Below are 11,691 nucleotides of genomic sequence, written 5' to 3'. Positions count from 1 at the left end.
GCAAGTGTCATTTGTTCAGGTTCCTACTTTCTGCAGATGTAGGTAACCTGAATATTGCTAAGGTAGCAGTGGCTAATATGCCTTCCAGAAAACCTATTTTTGTTTCAACAGGAGCATGGAAGATCTTATCTCTGAGGAAAGATTGTAATGTGACAGGCACTGGAAGTGAGGCATTTGACTATAAAGGTCTTGTTACCCTTTCTCAATCACATCAAACAGGTCAATACCTCCTTTTTCCAACTGCAGAGTACTCGCTGACTACCTCATTCACAAACCCTCTGCAGCAGTTTAGCCATGTTCACGCCAAGCATATTGGCAAAGCCTTAACGTAGCTTAAATCCCCCAAGCTAACTTTCCAGCTGCTTGAAATAATGCTTCTCTTCTCCTACAGCATAAAGAAGACTCAGCTCAGGAATCACTGTCAGTGAATATTCAAACTTCATGCAAATCAGGCAAATTTATTCTGCACTCGGCTCCTTCATCAAAAAACATGACAACAACCACAAGAATTTTCCATAATTTTGCCTACAAAGCTCTCCAGAAATAGAGTATCTATTAAGTTGGCTTTCAGAATGTAATATTAGAAAGATCAAGTCTTTTTAAAACCACAAAGAGAATAAAGTTGCAGAGTTTGGTATTGTCGGGCAGAGCTCTAGACTCCCTGCAGGGCTGAGCCCTGTAGTAATAGTTATTCTCCTTTTCCAACTTGGCTCAAAACTGCAAGACCTTTGCTGCACACATAATGTTTATCGTTTTTCTCCCCCACTGTTATTCATGATTGAAACTGCTCTGGAAGGCAGGTGTGGGAAATGAAATATTATTGAAATATAAGGTGATGATAACCATTAGATTCAAGCTAAATTTTCTAACCAGGATTTAAATCATTTAAACTTCATATAATTTCAGAGACTATCTTTTTTCTTAAAAGAGAAAGAAAACACCTGGTACATTATTTGGCGAATTCAAATACAAGGAACCAGAGGAAATTTTCTTTGGCAGTGAAGATTAGTGGTTATATAATTTAACTGTACATCCTAAGTATTCCTTGTAAAATCCTGAATGGCAACTGCTCTTCTCTCTGTATCTTCCTCTGAATTCTCTGTGTCTCTCTCACACTTTTCATGCCTAGATGAATTAGAATATATTTCAGTTCTGCCTTAACATGTTCAGATATAAATAGATTGTACAATGTTTATTTGACCTAATAGCATTACTTATTAAATAAAATTAGAACAAATTGTGCAAAATAAAAGATCTTGGGGCATCAGTTGTCCTCCCTAGTGGGATAAAAATGAACCTGAACATAGAGAAGAAAAATTGAAAACAAGACAAAGACCTCACAAGTAAAGAATGTGATGCAGTTGCTTATTTCTTCTTACAGTACCAACTAAAAAGCAAATAAACATCTGTGTAATAGAATGATATTGTGCACCAAGAACCTGACCATTGACAATTCTGGCTACATTTGGGATGGCAGCTACAATGGCTACTCATGTCATGCCCCCTCTTTATTTGTGAAACCATGGATTATAAGAAAGATAAGGGAGATCTCAGTGACTTTCAAACTGTATTCTCCTAAAACTCTGTTTCAGAGTATAGTCCAAAAGGACAGGATTCCTGTTCCTCAATCACATCATCATCCTCTTCAATGTATTTCATGTGTCATACACCAGCGCCTTGAACAGTGCCCAGCACAGAGAAGGTAATCAATAAATATTCATTGAATGATGAAATAAATCATGTTTGTTAAAAACCTAGATTGTGCTTAAAATTGCATAAAGAATCACTGCTAAAAAAAAAAAAAAAAGGAAAAAATTAAAAGTTTGAAACACTCTGATCAAATTCAACACCCCAAAGGGTGAAATTCTTACCCCAGATGTACATGAAGTTACTATCTATGCCCAGACAATCCCCTGTCTCCTGATGCTTAGTGTTTCACAGCAGTCAGCCATCCTTCATCTTCTTTCCACAGATCTATAGTCAAGATGCTATGTCATCTTTGTTCTGCTAAAGAATCTCCAGATTGGGCTGGGGTGGTAGTTTAGTGGTAGAGCGCTTGCCTAGCATGTATGAGGTTCTGGGTTCGATTCTCAGCACCACATATAAATAAATGAATAAAGTAAAGGTCTATCAACATCTAAAAATATTTTTTTAAAAAAGAAAGAATCTCTAGATCTGACTTTATCTTCAAAAACTTGACTCAAGCACTTTATAATGGAATTATTGTCAGTGATGTGTTAAATTAGTAGGCAATGAAAGTATCTAAATATAGTTTTTTAAATATATGATTAGCTGAGGACCATAATCTATAAGTCTTTAGCTTAAATGAAACAAGAAGTTCTGAAAAGTCAAATGGCTCGACTGCTTTCCCCATTTCTGTTTCTTTTGCCTCTTGGTTCTCTAATTTGTAAAAGTAAAGAGCTAACTCTCCTGAAGTAGAGCCTGTTAGGGATACTTCCATTTGACTCACACATGAAGACCACAAGAGAGCTGGCCCTTGAGACATTTCCAGCGTAGGTTGCATACTCCTTAGATTGAGAAGTGTTGGATAATACTCAGAAGAAAAATAATATTAATTATTGACTTTTACACAAATGAAGAACTTTTAAAGTAGTCTGTTTCTAATATTCAGATTTCAGTTAAAAACTCTTTGCTGCCAACTCTGTATCTTTCATTCTTCTATCTCATTTTTCCTTAAACATATACATGCCTTGGTTAGAAATTAGTTCTTGTTAAATAATTGTAAAGTAATTGCCATTTTACCAATGTAATATTACTCATCAATTTACCTAAATTGATGGTAGTATAATCAATAACCTTCATTGGACTGTTTTTCCTTGGTTATATCCCACAAACTTATCACAATGCCAATGCAATGATTAGCAAACAATTTAATGACTTTCAGAGAATCTCTAAGTGTTAAAAATGAAAAATTGGCATGGTTTCCTAAAAACTAGAAATTTAGAGTATTTTTTGAACAGTGGAAGTTTTAAATGCACCACTATCTCCTCCCAAAAGCAATTAAAAAAAAAAGAAAAAAGTTTATTCATGCAAGAAATACTGGTTTACAGTGGTGCTTCCCACCTTTATTAATAGTCTACAATAAAGTAAATCAGCCTTGCCTGCAATTTAAATTACATGAAAATAATATAAAATAAAAATGGTAGTAAATACAAATAGGAACTTAAAGTAAGTAAACTTTGGCATTTTAGGAAAGGGGAAAACAAGTTATTGTCCAGGTATGCTCTTCACCAGTGTTCTCACCAAAGTACTCTAGTTCATGAATTGTATATCTTGGCTAGCCAACTTTTGAGAAAAGGAAACTCCAATTTACCTCTGGATCCAATTTTCCAGTATAATGCGCAAGTACAAAGTATACCAATGTTGACCTCACTGAGTGCCAAGAAGTTAAAATTACACTATTAAGGTTACAGCAGAAACATTTGAAATTGCTTAGCAGAGGATTCACTTGTTTCTCTTTTTTTCTCAGCAGGGAGGAATACTGCTTTTTGCAAGCTGTTCTCTGTTTTATTAAATATCAACAGAAGTGCAACAATATGAGACAGACTTCAAACATAATCACCGCTGTTAGTTGGAATAACAGGAACAACCCAGGAGCAAGACAACGCTTCCTGTGCCAGGTCCTCAAGTAATCTTGCTACACAGCAGACGGCATGAAAATTAGGACACTTATCTACTGAAAATTAATGTTCATTACATGTTCAACCACCACCCCCTACAAACACATACACTTTGCTTGGTTTGCATGGGATTATATGAATATTATAAATCCATCTGTAATGATAAGCTTCTACTGTTGATTATACAGTCATCAGTCTTCCTGCTAAGTGCTGTGGTTCTAATAGTGAACAAGGTAGAATTCAGCCGTCAAACAACCTAGAGTTTACTATGTGTGGATGAAGTGAGACCCTGAGGAGGGGAATATAGACTTTATTGAATGAATAATTCCAATAAAAGAAACAGTTACCCAGTTCATGTTCAAAGGAAACCAGTGGATACGTGGGAGCAGGGAACAGAGCATTCTATGGGAAAGCAATGCATAAGATAAGTATAAAGGCTAAGACAGAACAGAGTTAAAAGTAGTTTGACATAACTACAGGTAGACTTGTGTGTGTTTGTACTTAATAAAATTTATTTGATAAAATGCAACATCCCATCGTGATAAAAATTCTAAACAAATCAGGTATAGAAAGAACATACTTCAACATAATAAGGGCTATATGGAATAAGCCAGTATCTAATACTATACTAAATGGAGAAAAGTTGAAAGCTTTTTTAAGATTTGGGACAAGGATTCCCACTTTTCACCACTTTTATTCAACTTAGTATTAAGTCCTAGCCAGAATCATTAGTCAAGAGAAAGAAATGAAGGGCACTGAAATTGAAAAAGAAAGTCCAATTATTACTATTTGTAGATGACATGATCTTAAAACTAGAAAAGCCCCAAAGACTCCACCAAAATACTATTAGAATTAATAAATAAGTTTAACAGAGCCGTAGGAGACAAAAATCAACATGCAATATCAGTAGAGTAGTCATTTGCCAATAGTAAATTATCTGCAATAGAAATCAAGAAAACAATCCCATTCATAATAGCTACAAAAAGAAACAAAGACAAAATCCCTACAGATAGATTTAAGAAACTGGTGAAAAATTTCTACAACACAAAAGTTTCTATAAAACACTGATGGTAAAAATTGAAGAACATGCACACACACACACACACACACACACACACACACACAGAGAGAGAGAGAGAGAGAGAGAGAGAGAGAGAGAGAGAGAGAGACAGACAGAGAGAGAGAGAGAGAGAGAGAGAGGAAAGATATCTCATGTTCATGGATTAGAAAAACTCATACTGTTTCAATGTTCATATTACCCAAAACAACCTAAAGATTCAATGCAATTCTAATCAAAATAGCAATGAAAATCCTCACAGAACTGGAAACATATTCCTAAAGTTTTTATGGAACCTAAACAACAGCAACAAAATGCATAAACCAAAATTCAAAGAGCCAAACTCAAAGACCAAAAATAAAAAAGCAAGAGACATTATACTACCTGACTTCAAAACATACTACAAAGCTAGAGTACTCAAAATAGCATGGTATTGGAATAAAAACAGATACATAGACCAATGGAACAGACTAGAGAGAGTAGAAATAAACTCACATCTACAAAATACTATTTTTTCAACTGAGATGCTAAGAACATGAATTGGAGAATAGACAGTCTTTTAAATAAACAGTGTTGGGAAAATTAGGAGTCCACATGCAGAAGATTAAAACTAGATCCCTGTCACATATTATAAAAATCAACTCAGAATGGATTAAACATTTAAATATAATGTTGAAACAGTCATCAGAGTAAAGAGACAACCTATAGAATGGGAAGAAATATTTGCAAACAACAAATCTGACAAGGGATTAATATCCAGAGTAACTCCAAAAACTAAATAACAAGGAACCAAGTAACCAAAAAATCTAAATATGGAAAATAGACCTAAATAGACTTTTCTCCAAAGAAGACCAACAGGTACATGAAAAAAATTCTTAAGGGAAATGCGAATTGAAACCACAGTGAGACCCTCACTCCACTAAGACTGGCTACCATGAAAAAGACTTAAGATAAAAAGTGTTGGTAAGGATATGGAGAAGAGGGATCTCTCAAACACTGTTGGTAGGAAGGTCAATGAATGTAACTATTTGGAAACAGTATGAATATTTTCAATATAATAAAAGTAGAACTACTACACCATCCAGCAATCTCACTGGTATACTTCCAAAGGAAATTAAATTCATATTTTGAATAGACATCTGCAATCCCAAGTTTATTGCAGAATTATTCACAATGTCAAAAAATGGAAATGACATGTGTCCATCAACAAATGAATGGATAAAGAAAATATGACACATACACACTATTCAGCTATAAAAAGAATTAAATTCTGCCATTTGCAGTAGCACGGTTGGAACTGAAGATCATTATGTTAAGTGAAATAAACCAGGCACAAAAAAACAAGTACCACAGGATATGTTTATATTTAGAATATAAACACATAGATCTCATAGAAGTGGGGAGTAGAAAGTTGTTACCAGAGGCTGGGGAGAGTAGAGTGGAGGGAGCAAAGGTTAAAGGTTGATAAATGGGTACTAAATTAACAGTTATTTAGGAGCAAGAAGTGCTGATGTGTTATTGTACAGAAGGGTGACTGTAGATAATAATTTGTGCTATTGTATTTCAAAAAGCCAGAAGAAATGGTTTTGAATGTTTCACCAAAAAAAATGTTCAATGTTTGAGGAGATAGATATATTTAACCTTATTTAAGCCTTACACAATCTATACATGTATTGGAAAGTCAGACGGTACCCCACTGATGTGTATAATTTTTATGTTTTGTGTATCAAGTAAAAATTAATTTAAATTTAAAAAGAGGTTGTAGAACTAAAAGTAGTTTGATATGAATATAGATGGAGTACTGTATGTGTGTATGTACTTTGGGGAGACAGAATCAGGGGCAAGGGTGATAAAAAATACTGTAGTGGGATTATGAGAGCCACATCAATCAGAGTCTTGAATGTTATGTCGTGTGTACTAGTTCATTCCTGACGTAATGATATACCTGAGGCAGACTATTTTATAAGGAAAAGATGCTTATTTTAGATCATGAATCTCATGAAATACCTGAGGCAGACTATTTTATAAGGAAAAGATGGTTATTTTAGATCATGAATCTCATGAAATACCTGAGGCAGACTATTTTATAAGGAAAAGATGCTTATTTTATCATGATTCTGGAGGTGCAAGTTCTACAGACTTCACCTGGACGGCCTTCTTGCTGGTAGAGTCCTGAGGCACACAGAACAGCATTTGACAAGAGACAGGAAGCACTCAGGTGTATGTAAGTCTCTTCTGATCTCTCTCCCTCTTCCTATAAAGCCGCCAGTATTCAAACATGGGGACTTTAGCCTGATGAATTTATCTACCTAATCATTTCCCATAGGTCCCCCCTCTGAATACCACAATGAGAATAAATTTCCACCCTCTCCATATATCAGGAAAAGGATTAAATTTCAGCATACTGAGTTTTAGGGAACACTCAAACCATGTCCAAAGCATAGCATAGATAAGGTACAGATTCTTGTCTTTGGGACAATGAGGTCATTGAAAGAATTTAAATATGAAATAAGGATGGCCGCAGCTACATTTGGAAAGATAATTCTAGAAGAAGTATTTGTAATGGTTTGACATAGCCATGAGGCCGGTTAGAAAACAAAGAAGAGGTAATCAATACTTTGCCTAAAATAAAGTAGCAATACAGGGATTATATTAGTTCAATTTTGGAACTATGACGAAATACCTGATTTATAAAGGAAGGTTTACTTTGGCTCACAGTTCTAGCTCAAGGTTGAAGACCCACACCTGGTGATGACTTTCTTGTTGGTGGAGTCCTAAGACTGTGCAGGGCATCATATGGCAAGAAACGGAGTGCAGGCATGTGTATCTTCTGGTCTCTCTTGTTTTTCTTGTAATACCATGGTATCCAGTCATGGGGACTCCACCCTGATGACCTTATCTAATGCCAATTACCTCCCTCAAGCCCCACCTCTAAACACTCTGGGTAGATAAGTTTCTACCCTTTTATTTAATACCTCACAATAGGTATTAAATTTCAACATATGAATCCTTGGGGAACTGAGTCAAACCTTATCCAAAAATCATAGCAGAGGGTTGGGGAGATAACTCAGTCAGTAGAGTGCTTGCCTTGCAAGCCCAAGGCCCTGGGTTCCATCCCCAGCACTGAAAAAAAAAAAAAAAAAAAAAAAAAAAAAAAAAAAAAGGAATCATAGCAGAGCTATTTTTTAAATGAGCCAATTTAAGGTAGAATAAATATGCATATCATTACTCTCTCACAGAGAAGAATTGCCAGCATCTAAACTGCCAGCATCACTACTCCTATGCTTTGGGAACACAGACACAGAGATAACTGTGACAGTTGATCTGACAACTTAAATGGTTACTAAGTGACTAAAGGGCAGGTAGTAGCCACGACATAGACATGTTGGACAGAGGGAAGATTTCTGACCGATTGGGTGAAATGGCACAAAATTTCATCACATCATTCAGAACAGTGGGCAATTTAAAACTTATGAACTGTTTATCCATGGAATTCTCATTTAATATTTTCAAAACAAGATAGGCCACAGATATGTGAAACTGGAAAGCCAAATCATGGAGAAGGGAAGATTACTGTATGTGAAAATATAAATAATGCAAGTTAGAAAGAAGCTTTTTCAGTACCTACAAGTCATATGGTGATATGTAATACACATCTCATGGAATCAGAGAGAAAGGAGTTCTCTTTATACAGGAGAGTTTCTTCCCGCTTGCCACCACACTAACAAATTTCAAAATATATATAAAGAATGTATTCCATTTAAAGAGTAAACATGCACAGAGAATTTATACTGGAACAGGAGATTCCTCCAGGGAATGAGACAAAGAAGAGCAATGATTTCTACCACCATTACATATTCATTTTAGCAGATAATAACAGGCACCAAAATGCAGTGTGCAATCTCATGTAAAAGTAGTTCAGAAGTAGCCTTGCCAAAACTGTCAGAGGATGCAAAATAATCATCCACAGCCCAGGCTCTGTGTCACCCCTCCCAGCCCCAAAGTCACTGATTTTCCGCTGAAGTTAAGACCATAACATGAGTTCTGCACAGAAACAAGGGGACAAGTGTCAAATGTGGCACTTCACATAGCTAAGTTTTCTTCTGAGAGCTTCACTTTCTCCCAAGAGTTTACATCTCACTGGCTATTCCAATCTGCACGAGCCATGAGGACAAACACACAGTGAAATGACCATTTCGAAAGTCTGAACAAATAGAAGTGTCAGTCTGGAATCCTAAAATTAAGAAAAATATCCTTTAGATAGTCTCAGATGAAGGAACACTAAGAGATTGCCACCAACAGAACTACTGTCAAAGAAATGGTAAAGGAGGTTTTCCAAACAAACAGAAATGATAGCAAAGGAAAACTCAGATTTCCCAAATTATCTGTGTGTTTGGGTTGTTATCACAAAATATCATAGACTGCCTGGCTTATAAAAAACAAAAATTTCTGTCTCACAGTTCTTGAGGCTGGGAAGTCCAGGGTCAAGATGCTGACATTTTCAGCAGCAGAGAAAGGCTCAATTTCTGGTCCACAGGTGTCTTCTCGCTGTAACCTGACTAGAAAAAGGAGCAGGGCAGCTCTCTGGGGACTCTAAAACCATTCATGAGGGTTCCAACCTCACGAGCTTGTGACCTCTTAAAGAACTCCTAATACTAAAACATTTGTGATTGGGTTTTAATAGAAAAATTTTAGGGAGACGAAAACATGCAGACTATTGGCAGGAATGGAGAGAGAGCCACAGAACCGGTAAATATCTGCATCCATGTAAGACCAGTTTCTTTTTTTAAGTTCCTTAAACTGTATAGGATGATTGAAAGCAAAACCTGTAACATTATCTGATTGATTTTTCAATGAATGTAAATATAATACATTTGATAACTTCAACATAAAGGAGGAAAGGTAAAGAAACCTACAGATAGAGCAGTCAGATTTCTATACTCCAAGTGCTAAAATATTCTAAATAGATTGTAAATATATATTAAATATATATAATCTCAATAGTAGCCACTTAGAGTGTAAAGACAAAAAACCTCAATAAATACAGTGAAAACCTAAAAAGTAGAGCTAAGAGTAAATCACATTAACTTAAAGAAGATATGCCACAAAACATTTTTCTGAAAATAGAAACTATTTCTCAAAAGCCACATCTACATGAAATAAATTACCCCAGCTCCTTGCTGCTATCAACCCCCACCCCCACGCTTGAAGGACACACAGGCAAGAAGGAGATCCTTCTGTGGGCTGTTAGAGAGGAAAAGGTTGGTCAAATTAGATTTGAGCCAATGCTTTCTTCAAGGCCAGTGCTTGTCAGTTTTACTTACTGTGCGTACCCCAGGGGATCTTGTCATTGTATAGATTCTGATCAGGGAGGTCCTGGGTGAGGCCTTGGACTCCACATTGTGGGAAGATCCTATATGATGCAGATGCTGCTGGTCTGTGGAACACGTTTTGAAAGCAAGGTTCTAGGTGGAAGGAAGGTGAAACTCCTCCTCAGTAAATCTGAAACTTCACAATAACCTGAACACAGAAAAACTTTTGAAAAGGAGGATTGCACTGACTTCAGAGTGGTCCCCAAAGGGAAAAGAGATGTTTGTTGTTTGTTTTAAAGAACAAAGTACACTCATTGAGATTAAAATAAAAGGATAGTCAACCTTTTCAGTGGTCTACCTAGCAAAAGAAAGAAAGAAGAAAGGAAGAAAGGAAGGAAGGAAGGAGTGAGAGAGGGAGGGAGGGAGGGAAGGAAGGAAGAAAGGGAGGGAGGGAGGAAGGGAAAGAAAAGAAAGAAGCTACTGAATCTTTCAGTAGGAAAAACAAGATGGCACCTCAGGTTTAGACTTAATTCTCTAAGATTTCCAGAGACCATTATAGAGAAATACTTTAAAGGAAGTTCATGCCTGAGCCTACTTGCACCCACTTCCCTACATGTCTTTTATAACCCTTTATAATCATCTGAATTTGTGCCGACTAATTTTTAAACTCTCTGCAAAGGGAATTTTTCTGTTGTATGACATGCCAGATTTTACTAAGGCATGGAGCATGCCAAGATGATACATAGTTATAACTAAACAAGCTCTGAAGAGCTATTTCCAAGTGAATGAATATCAGAAATATTTGATTCACACTTTTCCTCCTCAGTGGTATCTTCTGACTGTTGCCATTTGAAATATGAAAGTAATATTCATCAGGATATATTATTCTTTTTTGGGGGGAGGAGTGTGCCAGAGATTGAACTCAGGGGCATTCAACCACTGAGCCCAGCCTTACTTTGCATTTCATTTAGAGACAGAATCCACTGAGTTGGTTAGCACCTTGCTTTGCTGAGGCTGGCTTTGAACTCTTGATCCTCCTGCCTTGGCCTCCTGAGCCACTGGGATTTCAGGCCTATGCCACCTCACCCAGCAGGATACATTATTCTTTAAATGTATTTTTAAAATCAATTGTATGTGCAGGTATTGGGTTAGTGAAAACAAAGCAGCTATACAGTAAAACAGTAAGGTAAATACTTTAATTTAGGGTTAACAAAATGAGTGCATGTCTTCAAACAAGATAAATGTTTGATGCTCTATTAACACTTAATACTTTTTATTTTTAAATAATTGTGACAAAAATAAATTGGATATAATGTAAAAAGAAATTTCAGATTTAAACAATGCTCATAAATTTTATGAGAAAAAGTTCTACTACCCTATCAAGTTTATATTTTTAACAGGGGAAAATGATAAATATCTCTGTACGGTGGTCTTTCCAATTTACATGCACAATATTAAAAATTTAGAAGAATACCTGGAAAGTTTTGGAGATACTGGAAATACTAGAAAATAGATTTAACATTTGGTATCCAGGAACCCAGACACACTTGGTAATCACTCCTATGTACCTGAAATCTGAACAAGCGTTAGGAATCTATTACGCTAGAAACTTTAGAAATGGGGCATTGAGAATTGGTTTTCCTGCAAAGTGTTTTAGAAGGCAGGTAGTTAACAGCTGCTG

The sequence above is a fragment of the Sciurus vulgaris genome, assembly GCF_902686455.1.
Source record: "Sciurus vulgaris genome assembly, chromosome: 5".
Taxonomy (NCBI): domain Eukaryota; kingdom Metazoa; phylum Chordata; class Mammalia; order Rodentia; family Sciuridae; genus Sciurus; species Sciurus vulgaris.
This window is presented reverse-complemented; position numbering follows the sequence as displayed.